We start from the raw sequence: 17,300 nt of genomic DNA, 5'->3' as shown, positions 1-17,300 counted from the left end.
CCATCTGCTGGAACAGGGTCAAGCGGAGCGACTGGTCAATCATTGCAAAGTGGTCAAACTCAATTTACTGGTCTTGACTCAGGAGGTTCTGGACAGCAATCTGTGCAGGATCCAAGCAAGCCATCTGCTGGAACAGGGTCAAGTGGAGCAACTGGATCATCATTGCAAAGTGGACAAACCCAGTCTACTGGTCTTGACTCAGGAGGGTCTGGACAACAATCTCTGCAGGATCCAAGCAAGCCATCTGCTGGAACAGGTTCGAGTGGAGCAACTGGGTCGTCCTTGCAAAGTGGGCAAACCCAGTCTACTGGTCTTGACTCAGGAGGTTCTGGACAGCAATCTGTGCAGGATCCAAGCAAGCCATCTGCTGGAACAGGGTCAAGTGGAGCAACTGGATCATCATTGCAAAGTGGACAAACCCAGTCTACTGGTCTTGACTCAGGAGGTTCTGGACAGCAATCTGTGCAGGATCCAAGCAAGCCATCTGCTGGAACAGGGTCGAGCGGAGCAACTGGTTCATCATTACAGAGTGGACAAAGCCAGTCTACTGGTCTTGACTCAGGAGGTTCTGGACAGCAATCTGTGCAGGATCCAAGCAAGCCATCTGCTGGAACAGGGTTGAGCGGAGCTACTGGTCAATCATTGCAAAGTGGTCAAACTCAAACTACTGGTCTTTCTTCAGGAGGGTCTGGACAGCAATCTCTGCAGGATTCAAGCAAGCCATCTGCTGGAACAGGTTCGAGTGGAGCAACTGGGTCGTCCTTGCAAAGTGGGCAAACCCAGTCTACTGGTCTTGACTCAGGAGGTTCAGGACAGCAATCTGTGCAGGATCCAAGCAGGCCATCTGCTGGAACTGGGTCGAGCGGAGCGACTGGTCAATCATTGCAAAGTGGTCAAACTCAGTCTACTGGTCTTTCTTCAGGAGGGTCTGGACAACAATCTCTGCAGGATCCAAGCAAGCCATCTGCTGCAACAGGGTCGAGCGGAGCAACTGGTTCATCACTGGAGAGTGGACAAACACAGTCAACTGGCCTTACTTCAGGAGGCTCAAGACAACCGTTTGTGCAGGATGTAAGCCAACCGGCTACTGGAACCGGGCAGAGTGGATTAACTGGAAAATCGATGCCGAGCAGACAAAACCAGTCGACCGGAATCGAATCTGGTGAATGGGACGGAGAGAAAAAACAATCGACCCATCAAATTCCGGGTGGGTACGAAACAACCTTTTCTGAACAGAAAGTCCAAGATAACCCGGATGGGTCTGGTGGTAAAAGAATGTTTGCCTCTGGATACAAGCAGGAAGTCAACCAAGGTGCCGGAATGGAAGACGCTCAAGCACCGGAATCACTCGGACCCGGCGCACCCCAGATGTCGCAAAAACCATCCACTGGAGATCAATCAAAACAAAATCAGGAGATTGGTGGTTCCCAGCAGTCCCCGACTAAGCCTTCAGCGGAAGGACAACAAGAGGAACTGCCTTCGGAGTTTGAAGGGCAGGATCCTTACGCTGAAAAAATTCCGTCTTCGGATGTAAAAAAGCGAACCCTTCCCTCGGAGCCAAATATACCCAGACCAAGTCAGCCGTTATCAGATCACCCTTCAAATTGGGCCGGGGAAAGTAGTGTTGTCAATTCAAGAGCTGGTTCCAATGCCAGTAGAACTGAACCATTCGGCGAGTCTCGAATGGGAGGTTCCATGGCATCGCGAGGGGCTTCGGGAACGATGGAACCAAGATTCCGACTTCTTTCGGGCGAGGCAGAAGCCGGGAGTATTTTAAACAAATCTTCAATTGGAGGCGGTTCGATTATCTCTATAGATGAAGAAAAAGAAGGTCTAGCCGAACCGATTACGAATCTCAACGAGATGGACCCAGAAACCCGAAAGGCAGCAATGCGAGGCCGTGACTATTCTGAAGTCGAGTTAGATTACGATCGAATTTTGAAGGAACATAGAACTGAAAAATATCACGACAAACATACATTGATTGCAAGACGAGGTTTTCCGATTTACATTAACGGCCAGGTAAAAAGTGTTGAGTTTTATAAAATTCCGAATAAATACGCCAAAAACTCTGGTCAAGAGTTTCCACCCGAAGGTCTCCGGAGTATTTCACTCGACCCAGAGAAGCCCAAAGAAGGTGGTTGGACTTTATCTTCTTCTGAAGGTTCCAGTGAAGTTGTTATACCTTCGAACTGTATAATTGGCTACTGGAAAATGTATATGAATGGACAGGGTCCATATAACATCACTATTTTGTTCAACCCCTGGAGTGAAAATGACGAAGTGTTCATGCCAAATGAAGAAGACAGACAAGAATATGTCATGTGTGAAAACGGAGTTATCAGCACAAATAAAAAAGATCATTTTTCGTGGTTTTACGCTCAATTTGAGCCGAAAATCTTGCACATCGCTTTGAAATTACTGGACATGACTTACTTATCAGCCAATGATAAGTCGAGTTCGTTGCTTATTTCACGCGCATTAACCGACATTATAAACTGCGAGCACTTAACCGAAGCTCCTCGGCAAACCGACGGTGTTCTTGTGGCAAACTGGACTGGAAATTATGAAGACGGTTTTGCGCCTTCGGCTTGGCGAACGTCTAGAGATATTTTATATATGTGGATGAACACAAAACAGCCGGTGAAATATGGACAGTGTTATACATTCGGAGGAGTGCTTTGTACTGTTCTTCGGGCTCTCGGAATTCCGAACCGAACAGTGTCGTGTTTCGACTCCTTTAGCGACAAAGACGGGAACTTTATTGCAGACATGGTGTTCGACACCAGTCATCATCGCTGGCAATATCGCGAAGAGGAAGCGCACTGGGACTTCCACGTATGGAATGAGGCTTGGTTCCGGAGATTGGACCTTCCCGAGGGGTTCGACGGGTGGCAAGTTGTCGACTCGACGCCCCAGATCGAATCAGATGGCTGCTTCCAGGCGGGACCCGCATCCGTCGAGGCCGTCCGACAAGGAAGAGCCGAGTTGAAACATGATGTCGGGTTTGTGTTTTCGGAAGTCAACGCCGACACCGCTTTGTGGATCTACGACGACCTCGGAGACCTCAAACTGCATAAAGTTTTCAATGACATCAAGACAGGAAGTGGAATGCAAACAAAAGAGCTCGGAGGATACGAGGTCGAAAACGTGATCAAAAATTACAAAGCGGAAGAAGGTTCGGCCGAAGAACGTGAACAAGTTTTTCAGGCATGTTCACACGGAACCATGCCTGAAATATATAAACAGGTGCGAGAAAATGCTCCAATGGGAGACATTTTTGTAGTTCAAAACCTTCCTCGACATGTCAAAATAGGCGACCCGATACCTTTTGAATTTGAAGTCGAGTCAGGCTCAAAATGGAACGTCTCCTGCTTCGCTAAAACCTACAATGGAAGCGTCACTGCTGAAATTTTGGTTGAGGACATCGAAGATTCCCAGTTTTTTGAGGGAGAGTTGACATTTGATGACTACGGAAGATATGTTCTAAACGGGGACTACCTAGAATTTAGAGTGTATTGCGAGAGTCATAATGCAGTTTCAGCGCCTGTTTTCCCAATTAAATTTGAGACTGCTAAGCCGATACTTGAAGTGTTATCGCAACCTCCGTATAAGGTAGGCGAACCAATTGAGCTTCAGTTTTCTTACACGAACGAATTCCCAATCGACTTGACAAATTGGAGATTCACTTTTCTCGCTCCGAAGTTGAGAAAACAGACATTCAACGCAAAAAGTCCTTTGAATAAAGGTGAAACGAAACATGTACGGCTTCAATGGGTCCCCAAACGGGGCGGGGAGTTTATGCTAATTCTTCAAGTCATAGCCCAAGAGACGTCTAGTATTGATAATGGTACGCTGACCATTGAAATCGAAGATAGTGGAATGAGTGGCGCGGAAAAGTTGAAAACACCTCGAAAAACAAAAGCAGGGCAAACAACGCCACGATTTGGTCAAACTACGGGTTTTACTCAACCGTCCGCATTTGGTCAAAACAGACCAGCTGGAATAGCTGGAATAGGCGGACCTCGGGAACCCTCAAATCGGCCATCTTGGATTGAGAAAAGCTGGGGTGGAAAGCTTCCATCATGGGCTGGGAAACCTTTTGATGACACATTTTTTAGCGAACCACAGCAACTTCAGCAAAATCAAACAGGAATACAGCAACAGAGCCCCGGTCAAGCAGGTCAGCAAACCTACAAAGCTGCTCAATCTGCTTCGTCACAACAGCAATCGTCGAGCAGGCAAACAGAACCAATTCCAACAATTGGAGTTCAAGATATAAGCTCCAAAGCAGCCGGACAAGAAAGCCAGCCGTCTGCAGTGACACATTCACAGATCAGTCCTGGTTCTAATATGACTGGATCACAAGGCGGACCAGGTTCTACAATGGCCGGATCACAAGGCGGTCCAGGTTCTAATATGACTGGATCACGAGGCGGACCAGGTTCTACAATGGCTGCATCTCAAGGGGCACCAGGTTCTACAATGACTGGATCCCAAGGCGGTCCAGGTTCTACAATGGCTGGATCTCAAGGGGGACCAGGTTCTACAATGACTGGATCACAAGGCGGTCCAGGTTCTACAATGACTGGATCCCAAGGCGGTCCAGGTTCTAATATGACTGGATCACAAGGCGGACCAGGTTCTACAATGGCTGGATCTCAAGGCGGTCCAGGTTCTACAAGGACTGCATCCCAAGGCGGTCCAGGTTCTAATTTGACTGGATCACAAGGCGAACCAGGTTCTACAATGGCTGGATCTCAAGGGGGACCAGATTCAACAATGACTGGATCACAAGGCGGTCCAGGTTCTACAATGACTGAATCCCAAGGCGGTCCAGGTTCTAATATGACTGGATCACAAGGCGGACCAGGTTCTACAATGGCTGGATCTCAAGGCGGTCCAGGTTCTACAATGACTGGATCTCAAGTAGGACCAGGTTCTACAATGGCTGCATCTCAAGGCGGACCAGGTTCTACAATGGCTGGATCTCAAGGGGGACCAGGTTCTACAATGGCTGGACCTCAAGGCGGTCCAGGTTCTAATATGACTGGATCACAAGGCGGATGGGGTTCTACAATGGCTGGATCTCAAGGGGGACCAGCTTCTACAATGACTGGATCCCAAGGCGGTCCAGGTTCTACAATGGCTGGATCTCAAGGCGGACCAGGTTCTACAATGGCTGGATCTCAAGCCGGTCCAGGTTCTACAATGACTGAATCCCAAGGCGGTCCAGGTTCTAATATGACTGGATCACAAGGCGGACCAGGTTCTACAATGGCTGGATCTCAAGGCGGACCAGGTTCTACAATGGTTGGATCTCAAGGCGGTCCAGGTTCTACAATGACTGGATCTCAAGCCGGTCCAGGTTCTACAATGACTGGATCCCAAGGCGGACCAGGTTCTACAATGGCTGGATCTCAAGGCGGACCAGGTTCTACAATGGCTGGATCTCAAGGCGGACCAGGCTCTACAATGGCTGAATCTCAAGGCGGACCAGGTTCTACAATGACTGGATCTCAAGGCGGACCAGGTTCTACAATGGTTGGATCTCAAGGCGGTCCAGGTTCTACAATGACTGGATCTCAAGCCGGTCCAGGTTCTACAATGACTGGATCCCAAGGCGGACCAGGTTCTAAAAAGAATGGATCTCGAGGCGGACCAGGTTCTACAATGGCTGGATCTCAAGGCGGTCCAAGCTCTACAATGACTGGATCACAAGGCGGTCCAGGTTCTACAATGACTGGATCTCAAGATGCACCAGGTTCTACAATGGCTGGATCACAAGGCGGTCCAGGTTCTACAATGGCTGGATCTCAGGGCGGTCCAGCTTCTACAATGGCTGGATCTCAAGACGGTCCAGGTTCTACAATGACTGGATCACAAGGAGGTCAAGGTTCTACAATGACTGGATCACAGGGGGGTCAAACATCTGCAATGAGTGGTTCCCAAGTTGAACCAGGTTCTAAAACTGCTGGATCTCAGGGTGGTCAAACCTCTGCAATGAGTGGTTCCCAAGGTGAACCAGGATCTACAATGGCTAGATCTCAAGGTGAACCAGGTTCTACAATGGCTGGATCACAGGGCGGTCCAGGTTCTACAATGGCTGGATCTCAAGGTGGTCCAAATTCTACAATGGCTGGATCTCAAGGTGTTCCAGGTTCTACAATGGCTAGATCTCAAGGTGGTACAGGTTCTACAATGGCTGGCTCCAAAGGTGGACAAACATCTGCAATGAGTGGTTTGCAAGATGAACCAGGTTCCAAAATGGCTGGATCACAAGGTGGTCAATCATCTGCAATGAGTGGTTCGCAAGGTGAACCAGGTTCTAAAATGGCTGGATCACAAGGTGGTCAATCGTCAGCAATGAGTGGTTCGCAAGGTGAACCAGGTTCTAAAACGGTTGGATCACAAGGTGGTCAATCATCTGCAATGAGTGGTTCGCAAGATGAACCAGGTTCTAAAATGGCTGGATCACAAGGTGGTCAATCGTCAGCAATGAGTGGTTCGCAAGTTGAACCAGGTTCTAAAATGGCTGGATCACAAGGTGGTCAATCGTCTGCAATGAGTGGTTCGCAAGATGAACCAGGTTCTAAAATGGCTGGATCACAAGGTGGTCAATCGTCAGCAATGAGTGGTTCGCAAGGTGAACCAGGTTCTAAAACGGCTGGATCACAAGGTGGTCAATCGTCTGCAATGAGTGGTTCGCAAAGTGAACCAGGTTCTAAAATGGCTGGATCACAAGGTGGTCAATCGCCAGCAATGAGTGATTTGCAAGGTGAGCCAGGCTCTAAATTGGCTGGATCTCAGGGTGGTCAAACGTCTATAACGAAGGATTCACAAGGTGGTCCAAGCTCTACGATGGCTACATCACATGGCGGTCCAGCCTCTACAATCATCACATCACATGGTGGTCCAGGTTCAAGCATGGCCACTTCACAGAATGGTCCAGGCTCTACAACGGCCACTTCGCATGGTGGTCCAGGTTCAACAATGTCTTCTTCACATCACGATCCATATTCAACAGTGGCCACTTCACATGGTGGACCAGGTTCTACAATGATTTCGTCTCATCATGATCCGTATTCTACAGTGGCTACTTCACATGGTGGACCAGGTTCTACAATGGTTTCGTCTCATCATGATCCGTATTCTACAGTGGCTACTTCACATGGTGGACCAGGTTCTACAATGGTTTCGTCTCATCATGATCCGTATTCTACAGTGGCTACTTCACATGGTGGACCAGGTTCTACAATGGTTTCGTCTCATCATGATCCGTATTCTACAGTGGCTACTTCACATGGTGGACCAGGTTCTACAATGGTTTCGTCTCATCATGATCCGTACTCTACAGTGGCTACTTCACATGGTGGCCCAGGTTATACAATGGCGACATCGCATGGTGGTCCAGGTTCTAGTATGGCCACTTCACATGGTGGTCCAGGCTCTACAATGGCTACTTCACATGGTGGTCCAGGTTCTTCAGAAGTCACTTCACACGGCGGTCCACGTTCTACAATGGGTTCTTCAAATCACGATCCATATTCTACAGTGGCCACTTCCCATGGTGGTCCAGCCTCTTCGATGGCGACATCGCATGGTGGCCCCGGTTCTAGTATGGCCACTTCACATGGTGGTCCAGGCTCTACAATGGCTACTTCACATGGTGGTCCAGGTTCTTCAGAAGTCACTTCACACGGCGGTCCACGTTCTACAATGACTGGATCGCAAGGAGGTCAAACTTCTTTAGGGAGTGGTTCACAGAGCGATAAGACTTCAACACTGAGTGACTCAAAAGGCGGCCAGACATCTGGTACTGGAACTCGGGGAAAGAACTTGTCAACAATTGAGGAGTCTCAAGCGACTGGAACCGCGAGTGGCTCCCAATTTTCCACGCAAAAGCCGTCAACAGCAGCGGACAGCGCCGCAACTGGAAGTATGGCAGCATCCCAATTATCAACTCAGAAACCGCCAACAGCAGCGGACAGCGCCGCAACTGGAAGTATGGCGGGATCCCAATTATCAACTCAGAAACCGTCAACAGCAGCGGACAGCGCCGCAACTGGAAGTATGGCCGGATCCCAATTATCAACTCAGAAACCGCCAACAGCAGCGGACAGCGCAGCCACTGGAAGTATGGCCGGATCGCAATTATCAACTCAGAAACCGTCGACAGCAGCGGACAGCGCCGCAACTGGAAGTATGGCCGGATCCCAATTATCAACTCAGAAACCGTCAACAGCAGCGGACAGCGCCGCAACTGGAAGTATGGCCGGATCCCAATTATCAACTCAGAAACCGTCAACAGCAGCGGACTCCGCCGCAACTGGAACTATGGCAGAATCCCAGTTATCAACTCAGAAACCGTCGACAGCAGCGGACAGCGCCGCAACTGGAAGTATTGGAGGTTCTCAGAAACCATCAACAGGTGGCGAAAGTGGTGCAACCGACAACAAGAAAACCTCGTCTGATTCAAAAAGTCGTCGTAGCTCCTCGCCCAAATCATCTGAATCAGACCGACCAAAGGGGAGATGGTGGTAGAAAAAGACAAGCACAAAATGGCTTATTTGATCGTTTGATTGTTTGTTTGAAATTAAAATTTATACCAAGCTTGGCAATGTTTCGCTAGATCTCTTGCTTTATGATTCGTAAATAGTGTCTAGAAGTGAATGGCTGGATCCCCTGCATTCATGGTGGAGAATTTTAGCATTAATTTTGTTAAGTAGTCTTCCAGTTGAGTCCAAAAATGGAATTGCATGAAGTTTTGTATTATTTCACAAAATTCTTCTTACTCCACCGAATTAATCAAAAGTTGAAAAATTTATTTTGTCTGCGTTTCTTGATTGCATTTTTTCAGCGCATAAGCAAAAAAATTTTTTGAGCAAACAGCGTAAGGAAAAAACTTCTTTGGATAAATTCCTTTTTGATAAAACAGGTATTATGAAATCCCTGTTTGATTAAAACTGATATTAATAAAATGCATGGAACAAATGTTTTAAAAGTTTTTTTTCGAAACGCCGCCTTGGAAAATTTTTTTACTTATCACAAAAATTTTCAACAAAAACTGTTACCAAAAGAAAGTGTGCCCGCTAATCTCCGTAGGATGAATTTAACCGACAAATCAACAATGAATTCGTCTTCTCGGGAATACAAAATTCAAAGGCAATATTGATAATTTTATCCCAAAACTTGCTGTATAACGAGTTCATAAATTCATCAAATTTAGCGCTTCAATAACAAATTAGCGCAAGCTAGCCACAAGAACCGGTCGGTTATGTCCTTGAGACAAATTGCTCTTTTTTAGCGGTCAGCCTTAATCAAGGCTGAACCAAATTAGAATCAACTTAACAGTTAAAATAGGAAATAACCCCTTTTTTAGTATAATAATACATGGGCAGGTGGGGGACTCGAACCTACGTCAACTGTTATGTCACACATATAATCGGCGTTAGCTTAGGCCACTCGGCCAACTGTGCTTATGGTTGTTACATTTTGGTTCAACTTTATATGCATTTATACTCTCGCACATTTACATTTGCGCTGCAACATCCTCCACCCCTAAACAAGGAAGAACGGGAGCGAGCTTTACGGTCGGGCGGGTCAGTTCACTCGTGACGGTCTTTATGTCGGCGGATCTCGCGCATCCGTCCTTGCCATAGTGCAGTCTTAGGATACGTGCGAGTGGATAATGTCCACGTGGAGTGTCAGGCTCTATGACCCAAACCAAGTCGCCGGCTTTCAACTTAACGTCTGACTGGTTGTGCCACTTTGCCCTCCTATTGAGGGAAGGAACGTATTCCCGCATCCACCGTGTCCATTTTGCGTTAGCGTATGATTGCGCTCTAGCGAACCGCTTCTTATGGTCGAAGTTTTCTTCGAAACTTAGCGACGGAAAACTCGCTGCATGTTGACCAAGGATAAAATGATTCGGGGTCAACGCCTCTAGATCTAGCGGATCGGAACTAACGGCTGTTATCGGTCTAGCGTTGAGTGATTGCTCAACAAGGCACAGCGTGGTTCTTAGCACCTCCTCAGTTACTCTTCTGTTGCCTAAGATGTCATACAAAACGCGCTTGACACTCCGAACTAATCGCTCCCAGGAGCCATCATGGTGCGGTGCGCTGGGTGGATTGAATTTCCACTTGATCCCTTTCTGAACAAAAACAGCGGGTGAGAGCTTGTTCCAACTCTCAATGCAAGCTAAGAGCTCTTTCTGAGCGCCAACAAAGTTCGTTCCGTTGTCAGACATGATAGTAGTCGGAGTACCGCGACGCGCGATAAACCTCTCCACGCCCATCACACAAGAGCTTGTGTCGAGCGAGGGGACCACTTCAATGTGCACCGCTCTAGTGGTGAGACAGGTGAACAAAAAACCCCACCTCTTTTCCTTACTTCTCCGGATTGGAACTAGGAACGGCCCAAAGTAGTCGACACCTGTGTTAGAGAAAGCAGGTTGCTTGTAACCCAGCCTTTCAATGGGCAGATCAGCCATAATATGAGTTACTGTTTGCGCTTTGCGTTTTCGGCAAGAAACTCAAGTATTTTTAATGTTTCGCAGCAACCATCGCAAATTTAACACAACGTACTTCAAATTAACCACCGCACGCATGTAATCTAAGCCTTGCTGGAAATTCCTAACGTGCAAGTGCTGAACCAATAACCGAACAACCGCGTGACGTGCATCAAGTATAATCGGATGCTTGCTATCGAAATCGGAATTAACCAAGCGGCTGATGCGCCCGGTCGAGCGAAGAATGCCAGCTGGTCCAATAAACGGCGAATACTTGGCGATCCGACTATTCCTCGTGATAACTTTACCGGCTCTTAGTAGTTTTAGCTCACTAGGGAATGACTCATCCTGGGACAGGTAAATGAGCTTCTGTTCAGCAATATCCATTTCAGACGGGTCTGTAATTTTTAATATACTCGACCGGAAATGTTTATGGGATGGCAGCCATCCTAACAAAATGCTACTGCGCGTTTGTATTTTACAATTAAATTAAATCTCTCCCATTATCCGAAGGGAAGGTTTTCTTCTGTCAAAACATCGACGACAAAATTTGACGAATTTTCCAGACAAATGTCGATATCACATGATGGTCCTTTGAGTCTTATTTTATCAATAACCCTTGTATCGGGCTTGAACGGCCAATCAGTTGTTCTCAAAATACTAGGGCCATTAACCCAGCTGCTTTCCTTGAGGGCTTCCGAAGAAATCCCTCGTGTACCGGTATTAGCTGGGTTATCACCGCTAAGTATGTGATGCCACTGATCAGTGGTGGTAGACTCCAGAATCTCACCAGTGCGATTACCAACAAAAACGGGTAGTTTACTACAAGAGTGAAGCCACTGGAGAACAGTGGTACTATCTGTCCACATGAAAATATCCGTAACTTTGAAAGTGAGACCTTTCAAAATTTCTTCTTTTAAGTAGGTTGCAAGAAGAGCCGCTTGAAGCTCTAACTTTGGAATAGAAAGTGCTTTCATAGGCGCGACGCGGGCTTTGCCAAAGACAAAGGCTAATTTGCTCTGATGGGAGCTAACAAGTTGCGCACGAAGGAAAGCGACGACACAGAAAACATCCTGCGAGCTATCACCGAACATGTGAAGTTCTATTCGGTCGAAAGGTTCAGTGAAATAGCTGCGAGGTATTGTCAGAGAACCTAACAAATGAAGACCTGAGTGCCACTCAAGGAATTGCTTTTTGATTTCCTCTGGCAGATCATCGTCCCATTTTTGACCGCTGATTCGCCAGATATCTTTTAATAGAAGGCGAGCCTTCACGGTATACGGAGTCACTAACCCAATTGGATCAAAAACAGGAAACAAAACTCAACACGGTACGCTGAGTGATTGCTTTGTCTAGTGGACGATCAATCCTCTACTAACGACTAAGGTATCTTTTACGTGATCCCACTTAAGACCGAGAACATGCGACGACTGGTCTGGACTCGCACAAATATCTTTAACAGAGGAATTGGAATCAGGTTGTCCGGATCAAGAGCGGTTGTTACGTCGGGCACGTTGCTGACAAATTTTGTCAGATGAAACCCACCTAGTTTAAGCAACGAGAATAAATCCCTACCTAATTTCAAGGCGTCATCCCTGTTTTGAAAAGAATCCAAATAATCATCCATATAAAACTTCTGGACAACAGCCGAAGCAGCTTCGGGGTACTCAGCTTGATTATCCGTTGCAGTCTTCTGCAAAGCAAAATTCGCACAAGTCGGCGAGTCACGAGCACCAAAAATGTGACGCGTATATTGGTGAACTACCACACTTGATGTGAGGTCCTCCCGCCACAAAAAACGAAGAGAAGGTTGATCTTCTTCACGGACTCCAACCTGTAAAAACATCCCTTCAATGTCAGCTGAAACGGCGTATTTATGCTGACGGAATCTTAAAAGTACAAAAATGAGGTTTTGAAGGAGATCCGGGCCAACCAACAGAGATTTGTTCAAGGAAGCGCCATGACACTTGGATGCCCCATTGAGGACTCGGCGCACCTTACCGGGTTTATTCGGATTCAACACCGGGTGATGCGGGAGATACCACTCACGATCGGCTCGTGATTTGGGATCGTGTGCCTTAACGGTTATGACATATCCTTTTTGTATATCTTCTCTTATTGTTTCGGCGTATTTTTCATGGAGCGACGGATCCTTATCTAGCCTCTTTTCCAAAGACTTTAATTGAGCTAAGGAGGAAAAATAGTTATTCGGTAAAGTACTTTCTTTATCGTTCCAAAGCATTGGTACAATTTACCTCTCACTATCGTGAAAAGTGTCATTTTTCAAAATGGACAAAGCGCGTTTGTCGGCGGCGGAACGGGCATCTACCTGCTTGAAGGCTTCATATGACTCCAACTCCTACCAAGTTTTAATTTGGTCCGCAAGAGACATGTCTTCGACAACACACTTAAAGCAAGACGAGTTCGACTTAAAGGACGGCGGTAACGGACCACTTAAAACCCAACCTGTCGGAAGGCGTACGGCGCACGGTAAAATAGAGTCCTCCCCCAGAAGGTACTCGACGGGTCTTATGGCATGGTAGAAATCCTGTCCAATAATTATTTCGACTTTCTCGTACTCATAATGTATAGGTTTTATCGGAGCCAACTGCGGGTATTTTTCCTGTAATTCAGGAATACTTATGCTATCCGATCCAATGCGAATATGACCCTTAACATAAGCTCGAAAAGAAAACGAAAATTCACTATTTTTCGTTTCGGCGGAAACTTGAAAACTTACTTGATGAGTTTACATCAAGCTCGTGGAATTGAATCCATTTATGGTGAGGTTAACGGGAATGCCAACCAAATGGAGGCGTTTTACGAGATCGGCGGATACCCATGAGTGCGTCGAAGCACTATCGCAAAGAGCTAGGGCATTAGTATTCGTCGCATCCGAAGAGACGGCGAGTGATGCAACTGGCAGGAGGCCTTTAGTTGACTCCTGGCTATGAATATCGCCGACGGCAGCGTTAGTCGATACATGTTTAGTGTTTGCGTTACCTGACGCCGGTACTTTTAGCATCCTTAGGAGGAAAAACTTTCTCCGCTCTATGTAAGAGTACGTTGTGCGTGCTTTCACAAGTTGGCTTGGGGCACTTTCTGGCCTTGCTACAATTACGAAAACTGTGATTGCTCTGTAAACACGCAAAGCAAAGTTTTTGTTCAGCTACATGTTTTGCTCGCTGCGTAGCGTTTTTCTCTTTGAATACGGCGCAATTCCAAAGAGCGTGTTAACCTTTACATACAGAACATAGAGGGTACTTTGGTTTTTCCTTAGTCTTATTACTTACATTTGCGTTACTAGCAAACACTTTCGTACCTACTTTTTGCATAACTGGTTCTTCAGACTTACCCTTAGAATTGATCGTTTTTAGCCTCTTATGACCCTCTTCTTTAAGCCATTCGTTGAAATCTAGCAGAGTTGGTCTATGCCATTGGCGTCTTACGGCTTGCATCGACCATGCCTCCTTAAGGTTTGGGGGAAGCTTACTCACAGCTTGATTCAGTAAGTTAACACTTTTCAGTTCGTCTTTAAAAGACAGATACTTGAATACGGCAACAAGTCCAGAAATTGCAGAGGAAAATCCAATTACATTTTCCGAGTTATGCATTTTCAGCGGCCGAAAATTACTCAATTTATCTAGATGAGCCCCCACTACAGCATGCGGCTGCCCGAACTTTCTTTGAAGAGTTGCTAATGCGTCTTTATATAGTACTCCCCTATAGCTATACTCAGCGATTGCGGATTTTGCTTACCCACTACGAGCGTTTTCAGATAGGTAAGCTTTTCATCGTCACTGAGGTACGCTGAATTGACCGTCGATATGAACGGCCCAAAATATTCATGCCAATTAAGTGGGTTGCCATCGGAATGGGTCAGTTTCCACTCAGGGAGGTGATCTTTTCGGCTGTGCATGAGTATATTAACCAACTCTCGTGTCAAAAGTGGACGCTCGACGTCTGCACCAGGTGAAATACCGGGAGTTGGCTCTGTGTAACTCGAAGTGTTACCGTGACAATCAGGAACGAACGGTTGATTAGCATGTGAAGAAACTTCAGGCTGTGCAAAGAACACAGTCCCTCCACTTGTGTAAGGAACAAAATTATTCGTAGGAACAATCGGAGTTACTGCGGAAAAAACAGTTGTCGAAGGAATGTAGTGTTGTTGAGCTGACATTAAAGGGGCAGCAACAGCTGGTCTCCACAAATTACTATAAGGATTATAGTGGTCACTTGAAAAGTTATAACTACTAACGGTAACACCCATATGTTGTTGTGATGGGATTACAGGTGCTTGGTAGCCAGCTACTACTGATTCTGTAGTGTGATGACTTAAAAAAACCTGATTAATTGCTGTTGATGCAGGAACAAACGGTGCTACACCAGAAGGAACTTCTGCAGATGTTGGTGGGGCAAAATAGTTTTCACAAGTTACCGGGAATACTGAACCTGTGTTTGGATTGCCTAGCACCGGATGAGTGGACAAAAAAGTTTGCTGAGGCAAATTATTGGAAACAGGTTGCATGACCTGCTGTAACCCTACTGGATTGTTAACGGAAACCTGCGATCGAACCAAATTCGACAAATTATGTTGTTGTCCGTGAATGTGGTTACTGTAATACAATCCCGGATCACTAGAAGCTGCCTGGCCATTATTCACTCCAGTAAAACTTGATGAGACCAAGTAATTTGTTGATGCAGGATAAGTTGCCTCAGGAGCTGTTGAACGAACGTGCTGCTCTTGATTGGGAACTACAACAGCATCAGGCTGATTGTGGTCGACAGATTCGACCCAGTGACGCGTACGATCCTTTTCGTCTATTGTTAGTTGTGGAGAGATTCGAGTTAAACCACTTTCCTCAGCATTCTCGCTAATTTCCGACAACTCATCTTCTATCTCAAGCCCTTTCAACTCAATTTCTGCCAGTTTTTTCCTGTGTTCTTCAGCCAATTCTTCCAACTCTAAACTGCTTTGTTGTTCTAAAACATATTGTTTCATCTTGTTTTGCTGCTCTTTCAGTCTTAATGATACCTTTGCCTGCCTCTCAAGTTCCTCTTGTTGTTTCTTTAAAATCATTAAGTCGCACTTTTTCTCAGAAAGTGTTTTCGACGGAGCGGCGGTATAACGACTAGATTTCCGATTGATGATGTCGGCTGCTTCGGTGTGACACCTTAGAGCGGGTATCTGTTTTATGCGACTGGGGTTTTTCACTTTTTTCAGAATATTGAGAAATTTTTGAGCTGCTATCTATGTTTTTCGGCTCTGTTACTGCCTCAAAACTTGTTTTAAATGTGATAGCTTCCTGTAAAACTTTATCGTTGCTTTGAGTCAACTTATGAAGCCACATATCTTGTGCCGGTATCAATTCGTCGGGATTGGCACTTTTTGCAGCCATATCAATCAACTCATTATTTATCTCGACCGCTTGTTCTTTATAGTTCCTACATTTTTCAATATAGGTATCAATTTTTGAGCAATGACTCTGACTCTCTATGTATTCTAAAATTATTTCATGGCATTTATAAAGTTCGTTTTCGAGATTGCTACGTTTCTCAAACAACTTCCTAATTTTCTTCTGAAACTTAACTTCCATGCTTAATAATTTCGGAAATAAACGACTCTCAGAAATACTTTTTTTTCACTCAAGTAAATCCACAGAATACTCTAAGACATCAATAACTTACAAGGGGGAGTAACTTGAAGTTTTAACGCTTTAAGTCTGTTGTGAATCGCGCTACGATTTTTAGGCGACAATCGATTCCGCTTCTTCTTAGCTTTCAGTGTACTTAGGTCAGCACTGTATCGTCTAAGTAACAACAGAGTCTTCAACTCAAGGGAAGGGGGCTGGTGCAGCTCTTTATACTTTTCGATAAGTATTTGGTCTTTGGCCTTTCGCTTTGAGATAAAATCCTCAACTACGTTAAGAACGAGAATACCTGTCTTTTTCAATTCTTCTTATATCTTGTTCGTACCGTTGCGGCGACAGTATACAATAGCGGTAATATTCTCCTTGTATCTCAAAAGAAGGCTCTTAAGTTGATCAGTACTCAAACTACGGTTGTTGTTACTGCGGTGCTTACAAATGGAGTTATTTATGGCGTCGTGCCAAATAACTAGATCTTTACGATTCGAAAAAAAGTGGTGCAGATAGTATTGGATAGTTTTCTGCGAATCCCTGGCGTTAAAGTTAAAGCTTAAACCGGGCTTTGTGAAACAAGTCTCTTTAACGCGCTTTTGAGACGGTGCGGATAGTATACGGAGCGCGTGATCCAAGGAACTAGCTCCTAGAATGAATACCATACACTTAAGAGACCTATGAGACGGCTACGTTACGCTGAAGTACCAATGGGGTGGGAAAATTAAGTAGGTCGGTTGAACTCCAACAACGCACACGGAGTAAACCTGAGGATGAAAGAATTCAACTTAACTCACTTAATATCGCCGTACCTGACCACTTAACATTAGTGTCGCGCAACGAAGTCAATAATCGGACGGGCTGAAACGGCTTAGATTTACTTGAAGCGTACTGGCCTTCAGTTTCACCAATGTGGGTGGGGGATCAGGCAAATTGGTTAAGTTCCAACAACACACGCGGAAAAAACCTGAGGATGAAAAAACTCAACTTAATTTGCCTGATATTTCGCTACCAGACCACTTACCATAAGGTTGGTGTCAAGTTACAGCACAGTTTCGCAGAATTATGGGGACGTTTTAAGGAATTTTTGGCAATTTTTTACCTTTTTCCCAAAATTTTTCGGAAAATTTTGGTCAGCAGGTTCGAGT

The sequence above is a fragment of the Symsagittifera roscoffensis genome, chromosome 1 (assembly GCF_963678635.1).
Source record: "Symsagittifera roscoffensis chromosome 1, txSymRosc1.1, whole genome shotgun sequence".
Classification (NCBI taxonomy): domain Eukaryota; kingdom Metazoa; phylum Xenacoelomorpha; order Acoela; family Convolutidae; genus Symsagittifera; species Symsagittifera roscoffensis.
This window is presented reverse-complemented; position numbering follows the sequence as displayed.